Source organism: Cimex lectularius, unplaced genomic scaffold (genome assembly GCF_000648675.2).
Source record: "Cimex lectularius strain Harlan isolate CLEC.00 unplaced genomic scaffold, Clec_2.1 scaffold72, whole genome shotgun sequence".
Classification (NCBI taxonomy): Eukaryota; Metazoa; Arthropoda; class Insecta; order Hemiptera; family Cimicidae; genus Cimex; species Cimex lectularius.
Window position 1 is genome coordinate 1,554,962 of NW_019392678.1, and position 18,224 is coordinate 1,573,185.

An 18,224-nucleotide genomic window follows, 5' to 3' on the forward strand; every position below is an offset into this window, starting at 1 on the left:
CGAGGATGTTTTGATTCAATGGAAGGGATAGAATTAAGAATTAATTGAACTCGGCAATGATCAGAAGAAAAATTTAAACAATTTGAAATATCCAGATCGGTTGAACAGATTCCGTATGTTTCGCAGCTCCTTGATATCAACAAGCCTCACTGCTTAGTACACAATTAAAACAAAACTTATCCACTCGACGTAAAATAATGAGTAGACTGCGCGGGTGAGTAGAGTTATCACACATAACTTCTAGCTTTTAGGTCTAAGTGCTCTCCGCAATAATCCTTGTGAATATAACGAGTGAGAAAGATAGAGGCATAAGGATATATAGATAGAATTGAGAGAAATACAAATTGAGAATGCAATAGTCAAAGTAAAGTATAAAGATATTTACGAGAACCGAAAACAAAGTAAATAAACGAGAGCCTCATTACAGAGGGAGGGTGAGAAAGAGGGCGTAGTTTCATTGGATTTGTAACATAATTTGGAAGAAGACCACAGTGACTAAGTGGTTATGTCATCAGAATAGTATTTGCCATCCTAGTAGTTCTGGAATCTCAGCTTTCTGGATAACAGTTTAAAAATTTTAAAATAAGTATAAAATAAGACAGTTTTTTTTTAGCCCCCGGGGTGCCGGTGTTCTTTCATCGAAGAAACTCATTTTTGAAGGGGGTTGGGCCAAAATTCAGGGTCGCTGAGATCTGATCCCCCTCATTCCATTCATGAGTGCCGTGTCAATTTCTTTCAACTGCGGCCACCGGTCTCCTTAGGCGTCGGAAAAAGCCCAGAGGCGACGGTGGGGATCGAACCCACGATCGCGGTGTCTACTAGCCGAGAGTCTGACGCCATAAGCCGGGAACACACTTACCCGATGCTACGCCATGCGACGCTACCCGACGCCTTGCCACGTTTTGGTGGGTTGTGCACATCTATCTGACTCAAGTACACCTCGCGTACAGTCCACAGCCTTTATCACAATAATCAGTATCACAATCGCAACGCATCTTTTGTTTTTAATGCACTATTTTAATCAAAACCTTGTAATAAATTGTTAGTTAAATTTTATGAGCACAACCATCTAATAAATTGTTCGTTAAACTTAATTGTTTTAAATAAAGTTACTCCTAACCATCATAATTAAATAATGTTTATAAAAACTTATGCATTTTTGATCTCGTTTCATTTGGTTTACATTAAAATAACAGGGAATTAATATGACGACAAAATTACATGTACTTAGTTTGAAATAAACTACAAAAAATATGAGTGTCCTGTTCAGATGCTACCCGACATTACAAAATGGTGTAATTTTACGAGCAAAACTATGAAATAAATTGTTAATTAAATTTTATGAGCAAAACCGTTTAATAAATTGTTCCAATTTTAGTATATGTACCGCCGAAGCGAGTACAATAAATTGTTAGTAAAATTCATTATATCAAAAAATCGTATTCCGGTGTTTTGATTAATTTTCTACCAAACCATTAAAATTAATTTTTTAAATAAAAACTAATTAATTTTTAATCACCGTTAATTTGGTTAATATTAAAATAAGTATGTTGTAATTAATATAACGACAATAATACATGTAGTTTGAATAAAAATATTAGTGTCTGGTTCTTTTGTCTTCGCCTGTACTCGCTGCGACCCGACGAAAATCTGGACAGCAGGGATCACAGAGCGTCGGGTAGATGTGCACGGGGGTAATGCAACCTTAAGGAAAATCAGAGTTTGGATTTGCGTCGGGTAGCATCGGGTAGCGTCGCATGGCGTAGCATCGGGTAAGTGTGTTTTTGGCTTTAACCACTCTGCTACCGCGGCCCCCACGAATGAATTTACTTGCTTATTTTTACTTTTGCTTTGGAAGTTGCTTGGGAATTTTAGTCATTTCTGTAAAAGTTTAAATGTTTATTAAAACAACATTAGAAATTTGGAGTTAATATTACGCAACTGGAAGAAATGGGTAATTTTGTAAGTTACGGAAAATTTTCCTTCGTTATAAAAATTAAATTTATAAAAAGTAGCCAGAGTGGTTGTCGGTTATTTCCTGTAGAAAATATTTATTTCTTTAATTTTAGAAAACTTCATTAACAAATGGGAAACCTTTGGAGGAGAAACCTGTCGAGAACGGAAGCAAAGAATTTTAAAAATTCAATTCAAGAGAAGTAACGAGAGAAACTTTCAATTCAGAAAACATTGGACCCACCTACGCGGCTTTATTTATAGCTGCATTTCTGTTTTATATGCATTCTTTCCCCAACTATTCTCTACTTTGCAATATTCGAGAAATAAATATCAACTATTTTCTCTCGTAAGTAAAACTCATGGCATTAGTGGATGGTGAAAATTTTTAATTTCCGTTCGGTTAAAACGTGTTTCGATTGTTTAAGTTTTGGAGCGTATTGCAAGACTAAAAGCAAACGGATCGTATTATCAACATTTTCCATGAAGTGTCTCAATCCGCTTAACACAAAAGTCATTCTGTACCGTTTATTTTGTTTTGCGAAAAACAGATTTTGTACCACTAATTTTAAGACCTTAATTTTTTATCAAATGAATCGATGTACTATATTATAAGCTTAAAAAATATTATTGAAATTTTTCATAACATAGAACATGCTGAATTATGGTAATTTTTATACAACTTGACGTACGATATTTAAATGTAAAGGAAAAAGTAGGGATGTAAACTAAAATCCACAAAAGTTACAAATAATTGAGTCTATTTAACATTTTCCATTTTGAACATTGCCAAAATTATCGTATAGATTTAAAACTACGACTCATGTAAGATAATTTGTAACTTTGAAAAATTATAGCACTAAAAGACTTTGAGAATATAAGAACAGAAAGAAATGTATGAAGATATCTATCAAGCTGGGACGGTTGCTCCGGAACAAGACGAAAAAGAGTACAGACTAGATTTGCTGAAGAGATTACGAAGATGGACCCAAGAAATAATGAGCTCGGAAAAAGAAAATATGCACAGGCAAAACAAAACATCAGGATGAAGGATTTATGCAGCTAGCTGGAAGAAAATGTGAAATGGTGCAAAATAAAAACAAGTAATAGAGATATACCAAATTATCTTTGTTAAATTAAAACTACTGAAAGAAATCATGCACAGTAATAATTTTTACTTACATCACGTACGACTCAGGAAAAAAGTCACCTTGACCTAGGAAACTTTTCATTCGTTCAGCAATACCGTTGTTGACCTACTTAAAATAAGGTAAAAAATGAAAAAGAATCAAAGGGGAAATCAAATGAAAAAAGAAAATAATTGTCAGATTTGTTGGAAAACTCACAACGTGATCAGACGCTGCAAAGTTTTTCTAATGTCCGATTTATTTTTCCCTTACGCTACAAATGACCAGAGAAATAAGATTTGAAGGAACTTTGTAAAATAAAGCTACAACACTACGACATAAATAAATAACTATAAAACTATTATGTCAGATATACAAGTCTTTAATAAAAGGCTGCCTGGTCGGATATCAAATCAAATTCTTTCCGTCTCAACACGTCTCAATCGGAGCCCTTTAGTTATAATTAATTAGCAATTATGTTAATTAATTTATGTCCGAGAAGTTGGATAATTGCCAAGCAGCCGACGGCAAGGTTCTATAAATTAATTGCTTAATTCCGGCATACTATTGATCGGTAAGGATAGCCGAAGATAAGGAACATTTAGGAGACCGTAAGTACCATGCCCTACAAACTTATCGTTAATTAATAAATAAATGCGCAATATGGGCAGATGTTCAGAAGGTAGTTATTCAAAGGTTGAACTAACAAAGAACAAGATTATTTTAACAACCAACTAAAGTTGAAGCAATTAATTATATTTTATTTCGTTGTTTTTATGTTTTCTGAAAGCAAATCGGCAAAAATTTTATACAATAAAAAAAAGTTAATGTCATTGCATTTTTTGCTGAGAGAGTGTAGGCATCACGCCGAATTTTAAGAATGGTTCTCTGGCACGGTAGGAAGTTTCTGATTTCTCTGTTCAGCATTTTGGAGGACGTATTTTTTTATAGTATAGATATTGTATTTAGAAGGTTTTGAGCTTAGTGTCAGTATGTATTTATTCTTTAGGGACGTATTTGAAATTTTGATGTTGAACTGGGTCAGGCCTACCCTATATAATTTTTCTCCAAATAAAAATAAAAAAATTGAAACTAGATTAAAAATATTACACACGTATTAATCCAATTTATGTTTTAGTGGCCAATTGACCTAGTTACTTCTTTCAATTAATTACTCTTTTTATGTAAGGTTTTGGATGAGATAAAAAACTCAGTGTCACGAGCGGGATTCGAAATCACGATAGCTCAAGTGGTAGAGTAGCGGCGTATTTAGGCAAAGGTNTATATATATATAACTTCACTAACAACTCCCCTGGGCACTTCATAAGTCGCTGAGAATCCAATCCTGATTACACGACTTTTAAAAATGGCAAAAAAGAGGGAAAATTTGACGGTTGTAGGCTGAGATTGAGAGTTCGGGAAGATCGAAGGCACGATAGCTCAAGTGGTAGAGTAGCGGCGTATTTAGCCGAAGGTCGTGGGTTCGAATCCCGTTCGTGACACAGACTTTTTTATCTCAATCAAAACGTTACATAAAATGAATAATTAATTGATTAAACACGTACTTTTTTTATACAGTCATTGGTTAAGAGAAATTCAGCCGAGCCAACTAATAAAGACGCCCTGAGTATCTTATAGAAAAAACGGTTAACTTCCTTAACAAAAAAATGTAACCTTCCAGTTCAAACAAAGTTAGAAAATTTTATTTCTTACAATACTTTAAATCATGTTAGAAGTTATAAAGTTGGGATTAACAACCATTTTGTGTCATATTTTATACCTTATAATAAAAAATATTCTGATTTAATTTGGCTAAAGAAAAATAAGATTATATTTCATTTATTTATATACATATTATACGCTGCTTATTCATATTTTAATATTAAATCCCAATATTGTTTGTATTATACGTAGTGATGGCAACAGGTACGCTTGTCAATCGCTTTGGGACGGTTTATTGGATTTATTACACGTTCCAAATTAAGTTTGTATTTTCCATTTCCGCTTTCAACGACTCACACAGATTTCCATTGGTAGGATCTGCCGAAAAGTAGTTGCCAGTTTCTTTTAAAACGCTTCCAAGTAGAACTTTAGAAAATGGAATTCTATCCGAAAGCCAGTTACAGAGTTGAGCGTGATAGAATAGAGTTTGAAAGGGCCCAGGATGGAAGGAACGTATTGCCGTATTGGGCGGCTATGATTTTACATTGGACGATATAAACCGGTAAATTTTTACCCAAAGATAAACATGAATAAAACATGCTCATATATAAAAATTCTAACATATTCAATTTTTCTTAATTGAAAATTTAAATTTTTTATATGTATTTTTATATTAAAATTGTTGCATTAATCATAAAGTAAAATTAAGAAATCAATCCGAACCTTACTCTTTTCAAAATTACAACAAATCTTCTTAAAAAAGTTCAACGTTTCATTAGTTTATTCAAATAAACTTGTTTTTGTTGGTGTCTTAACTCAACCTATTAGTAGAGCTCTAAACGAGAAAGCAATCCTCAAAGGACAGACGTACTTCAAACAAATTTCAGAAATGAAAGTCGACGAAGGGAACTTTTATCCGTCGATCACGAGGATCGAGGGCTCATTCTAATGTAAATAGCCATGTTCCGAATGTAAAGATCAAGTAGATTGGGCTTTCAACCTTGGCAGGCTCGACATATAAAATGTCAACAGTGTTTCACGACAAGAAAAAAACGTTACATTATTTTATTGATATTTATTACAAAAACCATGTTTAGTAGCCATCATTTACCGTATTAATTTTTTTAATTAATTATACTTTTTATCTCAATGAAAACCTTAGTTAAAAAGTATAATTAATTTAAATTTATTACATTGTTTAAAAGCACAACGATATGCTAAAATATATTTTAACTACATTAAATAAAGTATTAAATCAAAATGCAAGTTATTTGAACTTTTATTAGTAATAATTATTACTGCTTCTCTATCTACTTCATTTTCCATCGGTCTATATCTTTTTTTTTCTATCATTCTCTGATAACTTTCCCGCTCGGACTCTTTTTCTTTCTACTTGGTAAGTTTTTTGCCACTTACAATTGACTGGTTTCAGACTTTTCTTTCTTATTTTCCGTTTTTCCTGAAATTTATACTCTAAATTCGCAAACGGTAAAAAATACGTACATTTATCGTTAAAGTTCCAGGAAAATTTACTAGCCAAACTTTAATATATTTTTTCCATTTTGCACCGTAGTTTCATCTCACAAGTTGGAACATTTCGTCATACAAATGTTATCTTTATAAATCTCTTTCTCTCTCACTTTCTCTCTCTCTCTCTGTGTATATATATACATCTTTCTCTTTCTCCATTTCCTTTTTCTTTTCTTATTCGCTCTCTCATTTCCATCTTTCAATTATTCTCTTTTTATCCCTCTCTCTCTCATTTCTAATTATTTTTCTCTGTCTTGCTTCGTCACACACTTTATCACTTTCAATTTATGTATTTCCCTATCTACCAATTTATTTATCTCTCTCTCTCCAGTTCTTTCATTTTTCATTTATTTTCCTGGCTCTTATAATTATCTTCTATCTTATTCTCTCTCTCTCTCTCACTCTCTCTCGCTCTATCTATTTACCCTCTCTATCTATCTATATCTTTATCGCTCCGTCTATCTCTCCTTTTTTTATTATTGTTTTTTACTTTTCAACCTTTTCTCTTTACATTACAGTGTTTCTCTCAGGCGCTCTTTCACACACTTACACTCGCTCTCCTTCTAGATCTCTCATTCACTCTCTTTTTTATTTATTATTCATTTATTTTATTCATTATCTCTGTTTGGTTTTTGTTACATTTATTTTTTCCCGTTCCTGCTACCTTGACCAGTTCTCCCGTGCCTTTCTGTTTTGTTCTTATTATTATTATTTTTACTATCTTACCTACAACTATAATTCAATTTCTCCACTCCATTTGTCTTCTAAATGATAATTCAAAAACAATAATTAAAACGATTCTTCTCTTAAAAAAGAATTAAGTAACAAACCTTATTTTGTAAGTATTTAAATTATTTTAAAAAAACAACGAAATATTGACGGTGAATTTACAAAACCCATTTTAGGATATGATCAGAGAAGGCATAAAATACAGTTCTTTCAGTGTCAATAAAATATTCCAAAATACAAAAGAGTTTTTATTGGCTCACGAAATAACATAAACATAAAAGGAATTTTTACTCGTTGAAATCATAACAGTTTTGTCTCTAAAATGCAACGAATATTGGCAACCGAGGATTATCAATAAATCCTTTGTAATTGTTATAAATTATTGTTGATGAAAAATGACAATGTTTGATGACGCAACGACCAAATCTAAGTTTTTTCATTATGTTTATATAAAAGGCAAAATTAAAAAATTGTGTTATCAAGAAAAAGTACCTTTCGTTTTGACGATTATTTTTCAACGTCTGCTTCTTTCTGTTCAAAAGGCTAAGGTAAAGACCCTTCATTACTCGAGGGAGCGATGAACAGTTTTCTTGTTATCTTCTCTTTCTTATTGTCTTGTTAACCACACAGGGCATGAGCCTTTTACCGCGTGTTAATTAAACAGGATTATATTCTGAACAACAGTAAGCAAAAAATGCCCATCGGTTATGGCAAACAAATTTGGCAAATTACTCGAGGATTTTATGCCCATCTTTTATATCAAAGCTGGGGATAATTAAATCGCCGGGCGCCTTTTTAATGTCCCTCTTTTCTCGACCGGAAAAATCTACATTTTTTTCTTTGTTAGCAACGAAAGATAAATCTGTAACGGAGTTGTTTACAGATATGAGGGGACAATTTGTTTAACAGTATATTTACCGTGATGAAATAACATTATTCTCGTAGATATTAGGGTGAAAATAAATAACAATGTTTTTTATAAATATCGAGATTTTACAAATTGCCGCAATCTATCCCTTCTGTCATCTTACTACCATCGTACATTCCCAGTCGTAATTTTTTATGTGTTAATTAAACGTAATACCGTAATCATAATTGTTAAAATATTCTATGTTCTTCAGATGTCAGACACATTTCACCATTTCGCCTTTTTCATAGTTGAATCTGCTTGATTTGTGTGAAGTCAACTCTCTTTTTAAAAACCCTTAAGCCGGAAACACACTTACCCGATGCTACCCATGCGACGCTACCCGATGCTACCCGACGCAAATCCAAACTCCTATTATCCATAAGGTTGCATTACCCTGAACGCCCAGAGACACATGTCTGGTTCAAGACTTTAGTGTCCCTGACTTCTGGCAGGACTTCCATATAACTCCATATGCCTTTTGTTTTTACGTCGCATGAGACTAAAGCCAGGAACACACTGACCCGATGCTACGCCATGCGACGCTACCCGATGCTACCCGACGCCTTGCCACGTTTTGGTGGGGTGTGCACATCTATCCGACGCAAGTACACGTCGCGTACAGTCCACAGCGTTTGTCACTATCTCAGTCAATCACTATCACAATCGCAACGCATCTTTTGTTCTTAATGCACTATTTTGAGCAAAACTTTGTAATGAATTGTTAGTTAAATTTTATCAGCACAACCATCTAATAAATTGTTTGTTAAACTTAATTGTTTTAAATAAAGTTACTCCTAACCATCATAATTAAACAATGTTTATAAAAACTTATGCATTTTTGATCTCGTTTAATTTGGTTTACATTAAAATAATATGTAATTAATATAACGACAAAATTACATGTACTTAGTTTGAAATATACTTCGAAAAATATGAGTATCCTGTTCAGATGCTACCCGACATTACAAAATGGTGTAATTTTACGAGCAAAACTATGAAATAAATTGCGTCGGGTAGCATCGGGTAGCGTAGCATGGCGTAGAATCGGGTAAGTGTGTTTCTGGCGTTATCTTTCTTTGTCAGTGCATTTTGTGGAATAAATCTTGAACCTAACAGCGACCAACAACATCGTACGGGGTGATTATTCATAATTCCCACCCTGTTTATTTCATTTGATTGGAAATAATAAAAAAAAATAGAAATGATCTTTGCACAATTTTTTACGTAGAACGGTTTGAAAAATGTTTTTATCTTCAGATTCAAATTCTACCTAAAAAACTAGGGGCTCGGTAACATTTTTTTTTCAAATGCTAAGGTATTATTTTGAATACTGAATTAAATTCTACGACTTTAAAAATATATCAGTAAATAAAATAAATAACAAAAAATATTTTCTCTGAGTTGCTTCGATGTTTATGCACACATCAAAGAATTGAATCGACACAATTGCTGATATAGAGATAATTCTAATGCGCATAACACCAGTTAATTTTCGTAAAGTGCAAAATGAATTTCAAAATAGGATTTCGGTTTGTATGGAGATCGGTGGTAACCATTTTGAAAACTTAATTGACTAAGATTGACTTAATAAAGTTATTAGAAAATAATTGAATTAGTAATTAGTAATTAATTAAAAGTTGCTGGGAGGTAAAATAATGACGATTGAGATAAATGAAATTTGAACGTTTTTAAAAACCTTAATACTCTTAAACGACAAACAGTACAAGAAAAGTGCCCGAAGTAAAATCTTCTTAAAAAAATTCGTAGATTTTAATTCCATATTCAATATGATAACTTCCCAGATGATGAGCCCTGGAGCCGTAGTGCACGTTTGAAAAAGAAAAATTGATTTCAGATTCAGATTCTACGTGAAAAATTGTGTGAAGTGCATATTTTTTAGTTATTTCCAAACGAAATAAATAGGAAGAGTTCGTAAAATATCACCCAGTAGAATGGAAATAAAATCACTCACCTTCCCAGCTTTACAACATAGGTGTATGAAAATGAACTAAAAATAATAAAAACCAAAGGAAAAATGACGCGTTCAGTACAAACGCAATTACCAAAACAATAAACAAAGCAGACACACACAAGCAAACCGACACTCCAAAATCCATCAGTAAGTTGGCCATGTGCACATACATAATGAAAAACCTTACAAACTAATGATTCTAATTAACAAATGAGGCATTAAACAACGCTGAAGAAAGCTAACAAACACAACAGAGAGAGAGAGAGGGAGAAAGAGAGAGAGAGAGACAAAGAGAGAATTGAATTGACCATGTTATTTATAAAATCTCGCAAAATTAGTTAAATAGTTGATTAGTTCACGAGCATACGTACATACAGTTAAAGTTTACATTATTCACAATACAAAGAATAAGGAATTCAAATATAATTTTTTAAATTCTCTACATATATTTATAAATATTATTGATGTTGTACAGAGTGGTGATTTAACATAATCGACAGGGAAAAAGCTTTTGGATATTTTTTAATTTTTTTAACGTAATTTTATAGAATTACGTAAATTATTGTATAATTCTACACATTGACAAAGGAAGGAATTAGAAAAACAATGAGAACGTGGGATTTTCTAGAGCGCGTAAAAGTGTTTTTTTATCTTACTGTTTTTGTATTTTTATTTTGTAATGTAGAATATTCAAAATTTTGTAATTTAAAAAATCATCAATTTTTAAAAACTTAGAATATTTATTTTTATGTTCAAAATTAATATAATTTTATCAATTTTGATTTCTACATTATTATCTTTGTTTAGATTTGCAAACTGTTTGTGATGCCGTAAGAAAATGGTTTTCAAATTTTAAAATTAATGGTTCGCGTTGGTTAGCCAATAATATTTGCGAAAGAGTGTTTTTTTTTATCAGGTAGTTACTTTTTTAATTTGAAGACGACTAACAATGTTATAAAAATTTGTTGGTTTTTCTGCAGTAATTAAAATGAGCTATTCTTTCTGGACAATGATAAAGACAATTGGTCGAAATAGTGAGGCTAAGTAAAATTCTACCAAATACTTGCTGCTGGTATATATGTTCTGCAGATTTCGTATTATTTCTATACTTTTAGCTTGAGATTTGTATAAAGCGTAAAAACGAAGTTAATTTGTGCTTTTATCCTAATTAAAGTAGTTAAGTTATTTACAACGCTCTAATGAAGAAAGCAATAAAATTCCTGACGGCATTAATTTACTCTGACAATTAAAGGAAAACGACTTTCGAGGAAGGTTCTTTGTTGGGCTAATTGAGCAATGGTATATAAAGAGATCATAATTTTTAATATCAACCCCATCCCACCTTCTTTCTCAATTCGAACACCATTTCGGAAAATATGCGAGGTGATTTTTCACAGAACTTGGAAGCGCATTAAGAGCTGATTAATTAATAGGTGCGATTAATCAGGATGAGAGGATGGTCCGGACAGTGAGATATCTATCACCGCTTAATGACAGCAGCTCAGCACTTACATATTGATTCAGCCGTTCCCAGACACTACGTCCCATTATTTATATTTACCAGCGTCGATTCGGTAATGTCGTGAATTATTTTCGCTGATCAACACCGTGTATTCATTTCGTGTACTCTGAATTCAAATCGTTATCTTTTTTTATGATCAGTATTGATTTATTACTTTCTAAGTTGTGTGTGTTTTTTTTAATAGAAGCTAGAAGCAGCTTTGTATTTTAAAATGGGGTGGGCTTTGATTGCATGATGAGATTCTTAAAAAGCATTCTCGACTTTTCTTAGGACAAAAACTTATAGATTTAAAACAATCTAGGAGATAACCTGGCATCCGTTGGACCCACCCATGTATGGATTCTTACTCAAACTAATCTAGATTGGGATCGATGGAGTACTTTTATAAATATTCCGCCATCGACCCCGAACACACACTCATACGCTCATACGTTCGAGGGGCGATGATGACGTTATATTTCACCCACACCCCTCGCCATTCACGCTAATAAATACTTGCACTCAGACAAAACATACAGGCACACAACACATAAGGCATATTATATACAATAAAAAAAACCAATTTCCCCTAAAAAGCGGAACAGGGGACCCAAAAATCCGCTGCCGTGCTCGAGTACCATTTTCGATTGAAGGGCATAGCTACACGCTCCCTGTAAGGCATGACATGTGGGATACATCGAGCAACCTTTCTCTCCATAGGGGGCACCTGCACGGGCTTTGGCCCAAATGCAGGTGCCCGTGTGTCAACCGCGTATGGCCAATCCTCAGTCGGTTGTGGACGATCCGTCGACTCCTGCTCACGTTCTCTGAGGGCCATCTACCGGTCGTGCTCTACACTCAAATTATTACTAATGTTAATAGAACAAGGTTTGCCATGAAACGATTTACAATTAGATACTAACAGTATATGTGTAAATTAAAGTTTTATAAATTAGCCAGTCCATTCTTAATTAGGTGGTGGAGAGGGAAAAATGGCAAAAGGAGGGAAAATTCAAAAGGTGGGGTTGAGATGGGAAGTTGGTGTCCGAGTGGATCGAGGTCACGATAGCTCAAGTGGCAGAGCAGCGGCCTATCTAGCCGAAGATCGTGGGTTCGAATCCCACTCGTGTCATTGACTTTTTTATTTCAACTAAAATTGCAGTATACCTAATATTCTAATTTGTGCACTTCTGCATTTATTGTTTCTAATTCTTAATATTGATCTCCTTGGTTGACTCTAAAATGTCTCTCAGTTAGGTTGGAGCTGATAATATCTACGTGCTGCTTTGGTAGCATCCCATTTAGTTTACAGATGAGTCCTTCAAAACTATACCAGTTACATGATATCTATAACCTCAAGTTATTTAATTAGTTACGGTAAGTAAATTAATAGCTTGCACGCTATTAACATATAAATCAATTGAAATTTACAGTACCTAATATAACGAAAATTACCCTATCGTATTTCTTGGAGTAATCTATACGAAAACTAATAAACATGAAATCCCATTAGCAATAATCTATTTTTAATCCTAATTCGTCAGAGCGTGCTAATATTGGATACGTGACCGGATAAGATTTCGGATTTATAGTGCACTGAGATTTTCATACTGGAAAGTTCACTTGATATCTTTAGTTTATTATTATGAGGTCATGCATTCGCTCCACCCTAGGTTTAGCAATGAAATAGATTAATAAAAATAGCGTTCGTTTTTCGAAGCAAAAACGCAAATAGAACGTTCAATTTTTCGTTTTCAAGTATCTTAGAAAATATTTTTTGTAACAAATTATAAAACCATTCAATTTATTGTAGGGGATGGAAATTAAAGATACTATAATATACTGATTAGCCTATTTGTGTATTACCTCCATTCAATTACTTCAAATTTAATTTTTAAGTTTTTGTAGAAGCTATTTGGGCTAATTTACATATTTTGAAAATAGTACCGTTTGCTCTCTCCGAATGTATACTTTTAGAATTTTTATTTCTTTCACATTCATTCCTCAGAAAATTATTTTCATTTAGGCTCTCTCACTCTTTCTCTCCCTCTCACTTTATAACTCTCTTTCTTGCCCTCTTCCTCTCTCTCTTCATTTCCCCCGCTCACAATCATTTTTCTCACTTTGACTCACTTTACTAGCACCTATTTTTTACTACTAGCACTCTTTTCGATCCTATTTTTCGCGCTCTATCCTTCTCACTCTCTTTCTCTTTATAACTTTATCTCCCTCCCATTCTCTCACTTTAACTCCTCCTCTTCCAAAATCTTTTCGCCTTCTTTCTTTCCCTCTCTCCCTCTCCCCCTCTCATCTCTTCTGTCACCCTTTATTATTGTCACCCACTCACTCTCTCGCCATCTCTCTACAATTTTTCTGGTACTCTCTCTTTACTGCTCTCTTTCTAGTCCCCTCTCTTGCTCCATCCCAATCATTCTTTTTTTCTGACAACTACTTATTATCACCGCGTATTAATCAATTATATATGTACTTTTTGTGTGTTACATGCCCCTATATCAATACGATTGCTTGTGCAAATTAACTTAGTGCATTTGACTCCAAACTTATTATTAAAAATCGATTTATTTATTTCCGTTAGGATCTAATTTCGCTGCTGTATTCGTAATGAAATCGGCCTCCGATCGCCGCTGCCAGTTGTAAAAAATACCTTTATTTACTTTTGTATAATATCAATGAACAAAATTGGGATTTTCTATGACGCCAAAAATTGTACATTTGTTTTTATTTCAAGGGGAGAACGTTTGTTAAATAGTTAATAAAAAATAAGACGTGTTTTGAATAAATTGTTAATTGTGCAGTTTCAGCGGAAGATTTAATTTTCTACTTCTTTACTTGAGGCGTTAGACTTGAAGCCTTTTCCGTCATCAAGGCAATCACCGTTGCCGCAACCTTTCTCTATCACCATAGATCGATACTGAAGGTTTAATAATCGTGATTTTACAGTTCACTCATTGATTTTCGCATAGAAAGCTATCTTTATTTTCTTGCTTTAATTCCTTCTCTCATACATTCGCGACTCCCTCTTATTGCTTCATTGCGGAACCAGTCCTTCAATTCGACTATCCATAAGACCTTGTAAGCTTCGTAGATATGTCAACACTGTGGTTGCCAGGACATTGCAAAATTTCAACTTGGATTTTTTTAGTAGTTTTTTCCCAACTGCTCGCTGAGAGGCCCTACGCAATAAACCGTCTCCCCCGTAAAATTAGTACATCGCCAATTCATAGCTTAAGTTGCAGCCAAGGAATAAGATAAAGAGCCAACCCTTTTTCACTATTGTGTTTCCAATGACGATGCTTGATCTCACTGGATGAATATTTACCCTCAAGTCCATTACTTGGATTTAGGGCGAAGTGATTTTCACGGCAAATCCTATGTGTATCTAGTTGAAAGTGAAATCATTTTCTTTCCTTTTCTAACACCCTGATCGTCCAAAAACAGAATCGTGTATTAAAGTCAGTCAATTTGGATGTAGGAGAATAGCAGGAGTTTTATGCCTTCGACGGATGATGTAGATGTTCAAAAGATCAATTCAGAAATGACATCCACCTCGTTCTCCGCGATTACTATTCTATTTATAATTTTGGTCCGCTCAATATCTTCTCATATTGAGAAGGATTTCGGTGAAGATAGTATTAATTTACATAGAATTATGTTAATGCAGCTTTTGTAAATTAACATTTATAGGATCGAGAATCACTCGACCTCTGTCTTTTCCGTTAGAGCACAGTTTAGGCTCCAGGGTTTTTCAACAGCTTGGAAATTTCAGCCCCCAACGTATTCCTCCCCCATTTCACTCTCACTTTTAAATACATTCTTTCTTATGTACATACGATTCAATCGGGGTGGTGACCCGATATTCCTCAATCACTCTTTTCACTTATTATATAACTAACCTAATTGAAGTCGATGCGTTCCCGTCTTCGGGCCTCGAATACTACATATTCACCCTAATAAATACATTCAGTCTCAACACTCACTACACAAAATTATCATCACTACTTACAATATATATAAAATAAGGGGGACCCAAATACTCGCTGCCCTGATCAATTCTCATATCGACTGGCTCATAAGCAGCCCAGGAATGGCGTCTTTCAATTAAATAGAACATATCGAGCAACATTTCTCTATATACTGGAAACATTTGCGGGCTTTGGCAAAAATAAGGATGAGGATGATTCCACCCCTACGAGTCAGATACTCCCAGTGCCGTCTATGGGCAATGCTCCTGAAACGTCATAGCTTCTCTGCTGATCCGGCCCTTGTATCATGTTATTTACTCATGTGGGGGCGTCGGTGGCCGCAACGGTTTAAGCGTTGACACGGCGCTCATCACAGTAAGGTAAAGGTCCCGGGTTCGAATTCAGCGGCCCTACATTCGAGCCCGACATACTTACAAAAAACCGGTTTTCAAAAACACCGGCACCCCGAGGGTTGATATAACCTTTGCTGTTGAGAACCTTCGTAAAAAATAAAAAAATACTCATGTAGTCTAAGCGCGGGATCGCGTCTGTCAAGTCTGGAGGTCCGGACATTTTCGTCCGATTTCATTACCCTCCAGAACTATATATTCAGAAAATCACCACCGTTTTGCCGAGATTTTTAGGATCAACAGGAGCGCCATGAGTGGGTCGACGAGAACTGTCTCGGACAGCATAAACGTCGCAGAGGGAGTCGATGAATACCAAATAGGCCACCATCGTCTCGAATCACCTCTACTGTCAAATCGCAGAAATTTCCTACAGCGCGGCGGGAGCGACCACAAAGTAGAAGTAACCTCGCAACGCGGCGCATGCCACACCCTCGCCCGCCTTAGAACGTCTGTGACGACATGACGAAATCATCACATACCTCAATCTATTTTGTAGTAATGAATAGTTCAATGTAAAAAATTCTAGTTGTTATCATTCGACTCTAATATTAAATGTCTTTTAAAATTTGTATTAACGAATATTTATTGTTAGACGTAGGTAGCGAAGGTAACTGTAGATTTTGAAAGGGCCTTGTTTCATAGAAACAAAATTAAACACAGTTTTCAGAAATGTAATTGGGCTTAAAAGCTAATAATCTTAATAAGAGTAATGATTTTAACAAGTTTTGTCAAGTTGGATGGTTAAAACCATTAGAGTTAACGCAATAAAGAAAAATAATAATACGATTTGTTTTCCAATTTTAATTAATTATAACTCTTAGAGTTTAGCAGTACAATTGTTGCAGAGGGTGATTCAAATAGGCTATTTTAATGTGAATGTAACACAAGTATTAATTATAACACAAAAGTTATTGAAGTTTTTGTTGTTAGTCATTTAATTTTTTACACGTCTACTGAATGTAATTAGGTAAGCCAGATTGAATCTGTTACATTTCGTAATATCATTCTGCGCGTATGAAGATGAATGGAGGAATGTGTTTCGGTCTGTATTGTTGTTCCATCGCTATTAAGGGATATTACCATGGCGAATGTGGAAGACTTTTAAAAATTAATTGGCGGCCGCTTGCGACTCTTCCGGGACGGAATTAAGCGAGTTTCTCAAGCTGTCGCCCAAACCCCTCGAATGCTTTTTTCATATCTTTTTAAGAAAAAGGAAATTATATTTCCCGTGTTTTTTGTTCTTCTACGGCTTCTAGACTCAGGAGCGGGTTTTTTAAATTTTCACGGAAACTGAGCTTCCTAATTTTATAAGAGTATTCTGAAGTAACTCTTAAAAGGTTATTTATTAATTACACCAAGAGAATAGTAAAAATTAATCTTTTCCCTCCTTTACCTCCTTACGTCTTTAGGAACTCGTTATACTTCAGACATCATGTTAATAAAGCCCCTCATTGTTAAAAAGATAATATTGCATGATTACCATTAAGAAAAACTCGGCTTAAACATTAACACTTAAGGTGGTATATAAAACGTAATGCTTACGATAAACTTATCATATATCATTTTATAAAGTTTTCAGCTGACATTAAACCTTGAATTAGCCACCAGAAATGTACAGTATGGAAGGGAAGTTTGAACCCCTTTATTAAAGTGATATGCGTAATTATTAAATAATCCTTTGACCGTGCTTGTGTTGAAGGCAATTCTGCTCAAAATTATTTCTCTCTCTGCGCCCGTGAGATGTTAGCATGTACTATATAAAAATGTTTATAATTAACTTTTTACATCGTAATTAATTAACCGGTTCATTTGTACCCATAGACGCGAGTATTCTAATGTAGTAATATGTAATGTAGTAATATCCCTACATGTGGGATCTAACCTCGCATCAGTTGAGAAAGGGATCCTTGGAAAATATCCTGATGGGGTTGTTTTGTTGAAAAGTCAGCAGGCCCCTTCAGATCCAGTGGTTTTTGCTTTTGATAACGGTTTCACATAAAGTGAACCCGGAGAAAGGGGGGAAAGAGACGTGAGCTCAGCAGTCAGATCAGTTGATTAACGATTTTACGATAATGGAATTCCTTGAGCTCAAAATTTCTCAGGAGATATGATTATTTAGCAGTCTTTGCGACCGTTGTGCATGCAAAAAATTGATATGGCTTGTTTTTGTTATTTCACAATTATATTGATATATTTTCTTGATGATCTAACCTGTGAAACAAATTTTTTACGTTTTATAATTTTTCAAATGGTTTTGACGATGTATTCTTTTGATAGGTATTGGGTTGTCCGGAAAATAATGCAGGATTTTAAGTTTTCATTAAAAAAAATCTATATAAAATATTCTGTTTACGTTTACAGGATTACTCATTTGTATGAATGTCAACACTTATTAATCCTCTTCCAAATGATATTGTTTGTTTACCTCTGTAGCATTCCGCTACTTG